The sequence below is a fragment of the Falco rusticolus genome, chromosome 11 (genome assembly GCF_015220075.1).
Source record: "Falco rusticolus isolate bFalRus1 chromosome 11, bFalRus1.pri, whole genome shotgun sequence".
NCBI classification, from domain to species: domain Eukaryota; kingdom Metazoa; phylum Chordata; class Aves; order Falconiformes; family Falconidae; genus Falco; species Falco rusticolus.
The window spans coordinates 31,483,459-31,496,725 of NC_051197.1; positions in this window are offsets into that span (position 1 = coordinate 31,483,459).

A 13,267-nucleotide genomic window follows, 5' to 3' on the forward strand; every position below is an offset into this window, starting at 1 on the left:
GATGACTTCCCCCTCATCGCTGGGATCTGTACTGCAGGGCGCCATACCTGCTTAAACAAAAAAATACCGTATTTAATGCTGGAAACTCCCTGGCAGCCTGCCCTGCGCGTGGGGCCACCTCAGGCTCCGGCACCCCGAGCCACTCTGGCATGGGTGTTTTCCCAGCTGGGTGACAAATATTCCCCCCACACACACATTTTTCACAATAAATCCTATCTTGCTAGGCAAAGGAGCTTCAAAACATCCCTGCTGGTGAACCGGGGTGTTCGAAGTCCGGCCCGTGTTAGGTGTTCCCCCGCTGGTGTGAAGGGCTCCTGGCGCAGGCCTGGCCTCGGGAGGCTCATGGCAACAGGCCGCAGTGCGGGCTGAGCTCATGGCCCTCGCTTGCTTCCTGATCCAAAGCACCAAGGTCACCTGGAAGCAGGGACAGGCTTCCCCCCGGCTCCTTTCTACTGACTCGGAGGCCGCCTGGCTCAGAAGCTGGGAAACCTGCAGGAGGTGGTGCTGGGTGCGGCTTCAGCGCCTTGCCTGTCAAATGCATATGACACATATGATACTTTTTACCCATTTCTCTTAACGTTCTTCAAGAATCTTGGCGGAGAAGCACTGGAGAAGTATTTCAAAACACTGAAGTTGGACAATTCTGAGGGTTTGAGCAGAAAGTGCTTCAAAATACTGAAAATTATGGCCTTGTCTCATCAGACACAGGCAGAGGCATTAAGCTGTAGGTATATTCCTTGCCTACATAAATCCTTCTAACTCTGGAAATATATACGATAGCACAGCACCCATGCTGCAGCTGAGCCTCTTCAGCTTCTCGTTTTACCGGCAGCAAACTGGACCATCTCGACTCCTTACCTCTATAATACATTCCCACTCCCTCTCAGTTTTCAAATCACCAGCCACACCTCAGTGCCTGCCTGCCCACTCTCTGCTTTCTTCTTGAATGAAACTTCTTGTTAGGGCTGGGCTAATCAAAGCCACTTGTGCTAAAGCTGGAAGGGAGAGGGAGGTGAAGACAGGAACCATAATCAAACAAAACAGTGCTGGGGATGTTCCTTGATTAAGTAAACCTCAGTATTACACAAGCTGCTATTCCAGTATTCTTAGGAAAGGAGATGTCTTTATGAATCACCGTCAGTTTTCACTATCAGCCACAGCAAGTGATGTCAAAGAGTGAGTGTAGCATCTTCCCAACAGCTCAGAGTTAACAGATGGGTGTTTCCAGTTCTTGTCACACAGATCCCCATGACAGGGGGACACATTTGGGATCTTGCAGACCGTGGCTAGGCTGGGAGCTCAGGCAGCATCTCCCTTGGGCAGGTTGCATTCGGATACCCAAACTCACCTCCCACTGAAAGAAAAAAAAAAAGGAGGGTTCTCTGCTTTGTAATCAACATGAAATTAGTTTACTTCATTAAAACACCATTGTTCCAGCTGAGATGTGACTATCTTTCTTACAATGATGGAAAAAGACTTCTATAACATGCAAATACCTTAATTTTGATTTGCCTAGATACTTTGCAATCCTTTCCAATGAAACTTATGTTAAATCTTAATTGACTTCTGAAGAAGAACCCTTTATTCAAAGGGACCAGTGGAATCATGTTGATACCAGACAATTGACTTCCCAGGAGCTGATCCAGAACTTTGTCAGCACACATGCAGCCACCAGAGCAGTGATGTTCATTATGGTCTTAGATGCCCTGGTTTGACAACCGTCCTTCCCTGTAACAGTGTTTGTCAGATGTCAAGAACACTTCTTTAATAAAACCACTTCTCTGTTAACACTGTGTTTTTAAAAAAATAAATAAAGTTATGCTTGTGGAGACTCTGGATGTTCTACATACCTGTTGTCTCCCATCACAGGAGATATAATCTTCCTAGTAAATGGATGGAAAACCCTCTTGGTTTTCTTCCAAATGATGCATTACTCCCAAGTCAGGTGATTTGTAGGTGTCCCTGGTCCTGGTCATGTTATAAGGGACTCCACATGTCTCATCTAAAGAGATGTCTAAAGGAAACGCTGAATTTGTTAACTGGATATTGCAAGGGCTTAATGTTGTAACATTAAACTCTGCTTCTGCCAACGGCTTAATCCTGAAGGTCACCTGAGAGGGGAAAATACTGTATTTGGTGAGAGCAAAATATGTGGCTTGGATTGCTAGTCTAACAATGGAGAAAATGTAGAAAAAATCTGTTACCTCTAGAAGTAGAACAAGACCTTTTTTCATATAAGCTGCTCTACAATATGTCTTTAAATCATCATTTAGCCTTTCTTTTTGGACACAGCTTTGTACCTGTCAGTGAAGTATACCTCCTGAGCAAGGTATGCTACTAATCAAGGATCTGGTCCATGGTTTTCTTTTAAAGAGAAAATTGTTTTTATGAACGAACAAAATGTTTTTGACGCCAAATACAACTTAGCAGAACATCACTTATTATGTATATATTTAAAATATAGAGATATGTATTGAAATTGAAGGTTACTTTTTTTCTTCATCATTATCACATGCACCGATCTATTCATTCTGTAACTTTTCCTTGCTGCATTTTGGAAGGGTTTTCAGTAATTCATTTTGGTTGCAGAAATCCTTGTGTAGAACATGTTTAGTTGCTGCCTTGGCTCTCAGAGTCCTTAGCAGTGACATTTTAATGGTGTTCGGGGTGTAGAGGCTCTGTTTGAATTAATGATCTGCATTGGACTCTTTCCTGTAGATTCTGGCACATCATTTGCCAGCTGGCTGGCTGATAACGGCTAATCCAAGGAGGACAGTTTGTCTCCTTTCCTTTTCCTATTCTTAGGCAGAGCAATGATGATCTTGGATGAATTCTTTACTTAGGAGCAAAGACTGTAGGAAATTTAGATGAAGTATGGAAGACCTGGTTTTAATAGCTGTGGCCTTAAATTTTGAACTGAGGTTCTCTATCAAGTCTCTGCTCATCTTTTTTAAACAATGTAAACAACTTTCCTTCTTCATTTCAGGAGACACCGTTCTTCCACCACGGTGACTTCCTTGATTTCAAATAGTTTTGTGTTGGACGGAAAGCTAGAGACTGTCTTCCACACCAAGGTTATAAATTAAGTCTTGTCTCATTTCCATTAAGCAAACAGAAGTCTTTTTAATTAATTCTATTGGATTAAGTCCATAAGAAACGTACAGAGGATTTGGACAGAGCTGCTAGTTAATGTCTTAAAAAAAAAAAAAGTCCTTCTTCTGAATACCTGTCCTTGAAGGATCAATCCTGCAATCTCAAAAGCATAGCTTTTAGGATGAAGCATCATGGGAGTTCCCAGCTGCAAATATGTCTTGCGTGGAGAAAATAGCTACAATTTTTGAAAAAAATATGGCTTTTATAACTCCTTCAAGACAATTCTCACCAGGCGACTGTCAGCAGATCCATTCTGTGCATGGAGATACTACCTTTATTTATGTTACAAGTTATTTTTATTTGGTCAGGGACAGTTCTAACAGTGTTTAACCCAGATGTAACACCAATTTGAAAGTATGGAGGTGTGTATGTAAGCTGCATAAGAGTGTTCACAAAGCATTATTGGTCCTGTCATCGTGCTCTGAGCAAACAAACCAGGGATTGATATTCAGATCTGATTCCCCAGCAAATGTGGGAGACAAAATTTAAGGAGACTTGCCTGAAGTCTGATCCTTTGGACTATGCATGCTGAAGAGCTTCTGATCAGGAATCAGCTATTAAAAAAATCTGTAGTTTATGGCTTTCCTGTAGAACTTGGTCTTTTGTTATTGCTTCTTTACGACTGGAAGCCTAGTTAAAATTAAATGAACTCTCCCATGCTTTCTGACTGTATTAATTTATGCTTGCTGGGTGGTGATATTTGCAAATATATTCTACTTGTTCATTATAAAAATGCTGACTTGTTCCATACACCTGTATGTCTTTCTTGCTTCCATAAGGACAATAGTATCTTTGGCAGAAACATCCTGTTCAGAGCATTACAATAAAAGGCTGTAAAACAGTTTGCTCTTAAATTGTTTGCCTTCGTGACCCTTAAGCCTTGTGCCAGCTTCTGACTGTGCATGCAAGTAAGAGCTTTGTACTATTTGTCCTTGGTGTTGCATTCACAAAATATATTTGTTGGCTGTACTGCAGTCTAGTAGATCCTAATTTGCTTTTTTTTCTCCCCACCCCCCTGCCCTGAAACTACATCATTACTTTTACTCATGATCTCAATGACAAATTAGAATGTAAAGAAAAATAATTTAGAAAGTTTCCATGACGAGAATATTTCTTCAGATATTAAGAATGGCAGCACTGGGAAATCTCTGGAAAACAAACAACAACCAAACACCTAATTGCCTCTAACAGAAAGAAAAGCTACGTTAGCATGGGGTTAGGCAGGTGAAAGAAAGGGAGCTGTATAAATCCCAGCAGCTGCCTCTTGTGCCAAAGAATCGGTCACTCCTGTTACGCCACTGCAACTGGAAAAGGCTGCTTCTCGCCAGTGGTGTGTCACTTACGGTCGTTCAGACTTTTACATCCCTAATCTGGTTGTTAAGTGATGACTGTAATTAGAAACACTAGAATACAACATTGGTAGCAGGCACAGCGCCATCCTAACAGATTGGGAGATGATGTCTGCTCTCCGAGACAGAGAATTTTCATTCCTGTGGCTGTGAGGAATATACTGTCTGTCGTCTCCATCTCTGAGACAGGTTAGCTTTTAAAATAACATAAAGGCTGTGAGTGCAGGAATTACTAGGTAGTGATTTATCTGCTTTTCTGGGAAAATAAAAGAGAATTAAACATCCTGTTCTATCATGAGGTCAGAAAATGTTCCAGGCAATGACCAAAGATTTGCACAACTAAGTCCAAAGCTCCTGTTTCGGTGCTTGTTTTTTTTCAAGAAAGCTCTTTTTTCAGCTTTTGCAAAAGAACGCAGTGCCCTTCAATTGTATTTTTTTTTAATTCATACTAACATCTAAAGATAATGAGAACAAAATTGATTTAAGAGTTGGACTATGCATTTGTAATCTCTGCGCAAGCGGAAGAGTAGCATTATTTCTAAAGTTGCTTTAACTCTGCTTATATGTTTTAGCTACAATAATGCCATGCCATTAATTTTAAAAAAAGGAGAAGAAAAATGTAGAAAAACTTTTATGTCCTGTGAAGAGGAAGCTATTCCCATTGTATATCCACACTAGTAAGAAGCCTCCTTTAGGGCTGTTTTTCAGATGTGCACAGGAACAAGCCAAAGATGAGCTATATTGTTTCTTGATCAAGAGCAATGAATGAATATTAAAACCCCATAATTTATTCCAAAGAACACAGAAGTTTATTATAAGTGTGCCCTCAGACTGCATGATGCTGCAGCTCGACAGTTTCTGGAAAAGATAACCTTGTTATACACAGATCCTCTTGGATTCCAGCAGTGTCATGAGTTCACTCAACACGGGGGTTGTTTGTTTAATGTTTGGGACAGGTCTCTTGTGTTGGTATGATCTGTTTCCAAAAACACTGGTAAGTGCTACAACCAGCCTGCCACAGATTGTAGGTTTTGATAGGGCTGAGGAATGCTTCCAGGGAAATGCAATCTCTTTGAGGCCACAGCAGAGTTCAGCCTTCAGACTTTGTGTTGAAATGATTTTTTCACATGACTCATGATATTTGCAATTCTGCAATAATCCTTTCTGGTTAAAGACCCCAGAACTGTATGTAAATTCATGCAGCGACATAGAAATGCATAGAGGGAGATAAATATTTTATATTTCTGCTTTGCTTTTTGTTCTTGTTTGTTTGTTTTCACAGATGAGTGGACTGGAGGACGAGAACTGTCTGATTTGCCTGAGATCACAAAAGAGCAAGAACTGGCAACTGACAGAAAATATTTCCCAGCTCTTGAATCTAGAGAGAATACAACCAAATGAAAATTGGGGCAGTCCGCACTCTGCAGAAGTTTTGCGGACTTCTGCAGATGCAGCGTGTGGTGTGTGCCTGATGCGTGGCGCGCTGTTCTAGGGATGAGCCGAAACACCTGGCAGGGAATGAGGAGAGGGAGCTGCAGCGGGGAGCAAAGTACTGAAGAGCAGGCTGGAGAGCTGCCTGTGATTTTACCAGCTGGTTGTGCTGACCCTGCCCAGCTGCTTCCAGCGCAGCCCCAGCTGTAGCACTGGTAACTCCGGGGTATCAGCCCCAGTGCTCCCTCCTGACACCTGCCTGGGGGCTGGATCTCTGCTGCCTGGAGCTCCCAGGTTCTGCAGGGGAGAGGACTACCTGTGTCTCGAGTGGCTCTCTCTGCTTCTTGGAGCCTTGAAGAGGTTAGGGCTCCCCGGAAGGGATGGGGGGGACCGGGGCTGTCTGAGGAATGCTGCGCTACCTTGGGGCTGGAAGGGCTTCATTATACTCCTTCATGCAGTGGGATTCGCTTGAATGGTTGGCCTTGAACGATAACTGAGGCAGCTGAGGCCCATCTGCTTGCATGCTTCTTTTGAAAACCTGAGCAGGTCACTGTTTACAGCTTTTATTTTTTTCATATTCGGCTGGTAACTTCTGATGGCAGTGCTAATACAAGCAAACCTCTGACAATTTAAATGGGAGATGTTCTTATTGTAATATCTGTAGTGTGACCTGTTTATATTTAAGGTAATTGCCACCATTAAAATAAAAGGGCACAGGTAACTGCAAGTTTCTCCTTAAGGGAAATATTCAATTTAAATATAAGTAAACAGGAACAAAGTAGTCTTATTTTAGAGCTAGTCAGCCCACATATTGATTTGACCAGGAATCAGTTCATACACAGAAGTAACCTTAGGTTGCCAGCACCTTGTAATAAAGTCACAGAAAATGTGCATAATCAAAATACCATGCACTTTGAAGACATGTACGCAAACGCAAATAGGGTGAGCACTGAAAGGTTTCTGGAAGATGGAGCAGCAGGGGGGGAATTATAAAGGAGCACATTTGGAACAAGAAATATTTTTCCTGCAGCACCAGTGTCCCTTCAAAGAATCTGAATTACCACACAGCCTCGAGAGGAGACAAAAAAGCTGCGGAGATTTAAAATTCCAGCATGATGGCTGCCCATGGGAATGAATTAAATGCAACAAGAGTATGTAATGTACACTCAGTGTCACGTATCTCTGCTCTCCCGAGGACTGCAAATTCCATTATAAGGTCACACATCTCATTCTTTGGCTCCGTCCTTTTAGCACAGAGAATGAGAACTGCTACAGGCTGCCTCGTGTTACACTAGAGTATTAATAGTGTTGATATCTGGCCAAACACTCTCATGAAATGAGCATTTATTTCTTTAAAAATATATATGTATATGTACGTGACATGGTGCCATTCTTATGTGTTGTATATTAACATACCAGGACGCTCAGGAGAGAAAGGTAAACATTAAACTGCACATTTATTAAGATGAAATAATATATTTTGGCCCACATGTCAAGGACTCAGTTATTTTATTGTCATATGTAAGATGAAGAGTTTGTCATGCTGATATATAAATGTTTATGGTGCCAAGATAATTACTGATGCGTGATAGCCACGTGTGTTTTGTTCCAGCTTCACAGCTCTTCAGCCATCCCTACCAGTCAACATCAAGCTCCTACTCCTATTATAGTTAAAAGCATGTTTATCTTTGACCTCTGTGGGAACAAGAACGGGCCCCTTGGGTAATTGTGTGAAATAATAGACTTTAGTATCATTTGCTTCACTCATCTGAGCAGCCCTGTGAGTTGATTTGAACCAAATTACTCAGGTAGTTGCAGCATGGTTTACTTACAGGTTAACATTTTTAATTATCATGCAAGTCTCTAACATTCAGAGTGATATGTATTTAGGAAAAAGAGAAAAAGGGATTGGTGGTTTTCTACAAGTGGCATTCAGACTATACACACAGACCAACAAAACATACAGCCACTGCAAAATATACAGTGTGTTCAGCTTTTGTGATTCCTAGTAGTTACTAGAGCAAACAAAACAGATACTCGTACCGGTCCAAAGAAATGGTTTCACTTTGTATTGCTGAAAAGGATTCTGAGTCTGAATTCACAGCTCTGAAAAGAAACTGAGAATGTTGTCTTGCTTTTCCCAAAAGTAAGTTAACTGATAATCTATCTTCATCTCTTAATTTTTTTTCCTTGTTCGTTTCTCTTGACTTCTCTTGTTCCTTTATGCTCTGTCTTCTTGATGTCCCTGCTTCTACAATTTTCATTGTCAGCTTTTATATCACTTGTCAAAACCCAAGGTGGTAAATTACAGACTCCTCATTAGAGAGAGCAATCGCCAGTGGCTTTACTCTTGTAGTACTTTTATGGGATCCCTTATGTTTTCCTTTTGCTTATAAATGAATGAGATCTGAAATGTGTTTGATGGGAAGGGGGAAGTGGCATAACCATTTATAAAGTCACAGCCACAATGTTGAGAAGGAAACCATGGTTAAAATCTGTGAGAGCTGGATCCATTTCGGTTTTGCAGTCATTCCCTTTTTATGAGCGAATCAGGATTATGCCCCATCATTATTTGGAATTTACTGTAAATTTCTTGAAGTTTCCCACATTGTAATATCTGATCCCGTCACCGAGATTAATGATTGTGGTCCCACAACAACTCAGAGAGACCTATAGACCTTATTTTATAGCTTAAGAAACTGAGGGTCAAAAAGGTTAAGTCATTGGCTCAAGTTACTAAGGAAAAATGTAGCAAAATTGTGAGTTAAGTTTGGATCACCTGAGTCCTATGTCAACACTTTCACCCTAAAGCTATTGTTCTGTTGTGATGCAAAGAACAATATATGACTCATGCATTTATGTTTCCATTTTATATAGCCATTTAGAAGAAGACTGCCTTATGACTGTGAATAACCCAGCATGATTTTAAGGAGGAAATAGCCAGAAAGATGTATTATCATTTGGGTAAGATTAAAAACTTGAGATTTTTTAAGTCATGAGTGAAGGCTGATGGCCAAAATAACTGGCTAGCTGCAGGTATTGCTGTAGTATTTTCCTATACTTCTTAGCCACATCTCTGAAAAACTAAACATTGTGACTGTGAACCTGTGTATTTGGTGAAAGAATGGGTAATGGCATGATCATAGTGAAAAGTCTGGTGGAGGAAATAAATGAAACAACACTCTCAAGCTTTCCAGTATTGCTGAATTTCAGAATTAAAAAACCAAACCAAACGGGCAGAATGAAGGAGATATTATTTGACATTTTGTGACAATCTTTCCATTCAGTTGTAGCCCTCCCATGATTTTCCTCTACCCTTCTCCACCTACAGACTCAGTTCATCTTCATACACAAACTAACTCTCTTGGCAAATTTGACTTTGCCAGTCCTGACTCCTCCTTACCTTAGGACTTGCTTAGCTCATTATCATCCACATCCACTTTTCCCAGCCTCCATTCACATTCCTAGGCACACCTTTAGCTCCACTGCCTGAAACTCCTTCAATTATTACCAAACCTCTCCACACTGCTTGCTTCTGAGCTCTCTCTGCATGCTCCCAAGCTCCTTGCTACCTCCCTCCCTTACTCAGAGTTTAGGTCAGAGAAGCAGCTGGTGTAGTTAGATGTTATTCCTCCACAAACCCACTGACAGATGCAGAAACACTTACTCTACTGTCTCAGACCACCTGCTCTGTGCATGCAGCTGCTGCCATATGTAGAGGAACAGGAGATCAGACAGCAAGAAAATTATTCCTAGATATGGAAAATACATGTTCTGAGTCTGTGTGGTTGAAGAAAGTCAGCTCTGCAGAATGATCCTGCATCCTTCACCTTCTGCCTCCTCTTGGTGCTGTGGGACTGGGAGTACTGGATGAGAATCAGATGCACTGCGGATTTCAGGGGCTGGCAGGGCATTGCCGTGTGCTTTTGGATAGGTGCTGTGTTTCACTCTCAGGGCACTATAATTTTGGTGGTGGATGCATGATTCAAATGGATGAAATACAGAAGATGAGCTATAGCTGCGCTGGGCTAACTTTCCCTTCAGGAGAATGGGAAAGGATGACAATATCAGCTGTCAGAAGAAGGGATCACTTTCTTGCTGCTGTACAGAACTCTACTGCACAATGGCAGAGATAAACACAATAGCTTAATTGCACAGCCTGTTGGATTACTTTTTATTTTTCAGGAGCAAATCCAAAAACTGCAGTAACTTTGGGAGGCTGATAGGACAAGCACTTCAGCTCATACCTCTGTTAGACACGGAGTTATGTGGTTCTGCAAATCAGGGCTAAAAAAAAGGAGCAAAGGGGATGTATTCTGCAGTTATCTGTACTTCCATTCATAATGAAGAAAGGAGGGAGTTTTTTCATGATGATCTGGATCTGTTTCTACCAAAATAGAAATATGGCAAAGGTTTTCCTTCATTATATGTTACAACCGTTGCTGTAGTTCTGCAAATCCAGCTGAAGAAACAGTGGGGAAGAGCAACCCTGTGGCTTCAGCACTGCTTTTTATCACACACACACACCCATTACACCAGTGCAATTATTTGCTGGGACACGCTGTAACGCAGGAGAATTAAATTACCTAAGCTAAGATTTTTTTTTCTGAGGAGTTTCTTCTGTTTTTCAACCTGAATCATTCAACAGATTGAGTTTACATGGGAACGGGCAGCTGCCTGGCAAGTCTTACACCTACTTTTTGCTACTACAGCCAATGTATGATGGGCCACAGTGTCAGGATAGCAGTACCATGTACAGCGTATCCCTAGGTATGACTGGCTTGATATTTAAGAAGACCAGGAGAAGGCACAAGATGCCAGGTACATAAATAGCTACTACAGGGAGTAGGCAGAGATGCATCCTCTTACATCTCTAACCAGCTGTGGGGCTTGGGCAGCAGGAGGGACCACAGAAAGTGGTCAGGCTCATGGGCTCTCCCAAAACAGTATTTTCTGTGGCCACCGTTGGAGGCAGAAACCTGGGCAGGATGGGCCATTGGCCTAAGGGCGTTTCTTATACCCACTATATAAATAGGCCTGAGGTTGCTTAAATATATATCTCAGATATTTGGATTTGCTTTAGTTTTGAGTAGTACAGTACCCAATAGTATGAGAATGGAATACTGTAACGATAAACACAGGATAAAACATTGTTAGGGGTATTGGGAAACAAACTACAGCCAGCCACAAAAATAACCATTTCAAACATGGACTGACGAAGAGATTACTCTTTCATGGTCCAACATTTTTGGTCTCCAGTAGAATTTGTGCCTGGGAGAGACAGCCAGCATTCCTGCTTCGGTTTCCTTAGTGCTTTGAAGGTGTGGAAATGAGCAGTTGTGACAGATCTCTGGCGACTGAATTCCAGGGGAATTCCAGGTAGCTGCAGTACAGAGCCAGTTGTACCATACAGCCGTTTTTATCTCCCATGATGATTACCTGCAGTTAGGCTGGGTGCAACTGGGAGTTTTGGCATTTTTTAGTTGACAAACGTACTCTTGATGTTGTTAAACATGATACAGCAGTGATTAACTTTGAGGCTGTTGTGATTCACGCTGTTCCCAAGTGACCCAGTCTACTGCAAACACATCACTCATCCTTTTTTCAGAATGTGACAAAAAGATGTTTGGAGGGACAAAGAACCCCCATTTAGAGACAGAAGATGAGACACCTTGTATTATTTTTTAAAATTGTGGGTCAGATTCCTTTCTGGCTTGGTACATTTGCTGCATATTGATTTTCCTGAAGTTACATAAGGCATAAACCCAGTCCTTTGTCACCAAAAGCAGTACAGCTGTTTCCAGGACCGTGAGTCATGTGTATGACTTCTCTTTTTAACTTCCCACTGGCTTTTTAAAAATATACTTCAAATCAGTTTTGCTTTTCAACACCAAAGAGAAACAGCAGCAAGTTTTCCCAAGAACTGAAGATTTGGGCAAAACATTAGGTTTTCATATGCTAAGAAGGTTGAGTTGTGAAGATGTTTTAAGCTCTGACATTGACACAATGTTCTAGAATACAGGGGGAGTAATATATAGAATTACATACATCTAAAATTCAGATTGGAGGGACTAGAGTTGTCTTATTTAAGCGGTAGTGAAACCCAGCTCCTGGGGGCTGCTGGAGCTATTTTGGATAAGCAGGTAGTCTTGACTTTCTCTGACCAAGTTAGGCATCAGGATGGTTAAAATGTTGGTTGCTTGTAGAAGCAAATTAATGTTAGCAGCAGTGGGAAAAATTGGGAAGTTTAGGCTACAATCCCACTTTTTGGGGAATGTGTTCATAGTTAAATATCAGAACCTGTGAAAGTGCGTATACTGAAAAAATAAGAAACACAGGTACAGGGTGAGGCTGACATCCTCATTGAAGTATTTTGTGTAATTCCTTCTGGATTAGCAAAACAACCACTGGTGATTAAGACCAGCTTTTCCTTGTCCTCCTTCTGTAGTATTTCAGAGGTATAACAACCTGGTCTTCATATATTTGCTTTTGAACCTTGTTTTGTTTTGCTCCAACTTTTGTGCCAGCGATCTAACCTGACCTGGATGTACCTGCAAAGGGAACTCTTTGTGCTCTTCTGAAGTAACATCTCATTTCTCTTCTGGATCCCTGGGATCACATACAGGGGCTCATGTGGACAAGATCGTGACAACAGCCTTTGTTCGATGCCTAAAACTTCTCCAGTGGTACAAAGAAGCTGCAGTCCTTTTGACTGCTCACTTGTTTTTATAAAAATAACAGGGAAAGACAGTGTGGCAGAAGCTTGTTTTAAAAATTACCTTGTTCCTTGTCAGACATTGTGGCTACACTTGAAAATGTTCGGCTCCCTGTCATCTAAGACTAGTGATGGTGTCATTTGCCACAAAGATGCAGGCAGTGGTGAAGGAAGGAGAGAGCACAGCAATCTGAAAATAGAGTTATCTGAGCGTATGTCCACGTGTAGCCCTGCTGTGATCCCAAGACAGAGCAGTCCGGCATGTGTGTATCACGTTTGTTATCACAGTACCCCCCGGGTGCCTGCAGAGCCGGTGTGTGCACAAAGAAAACAAGATATGGGTAAACTATGGGATTCGCCCCAAGTCACCTGGCAATCTGTGCCGCATCCAGGGAATTGTATCAGTTCATTTTATGGCTTGCAGTCTGGCCTGTTTACCCCTAGGCTTACGAAGCGAGGAATTTATGACACCTTTCCTCAATTTAACTCCCTCTTATGGGTTTAAAAAAGGCACTCAGAACTTCGACTGGCTTCCCAGGTGTTGTACCAGCACCCAGATATTTGACTTGTCTCTCAAGTAATACTGAGAATTAGGCAGTGTATAAAGCACTCTGAAGAT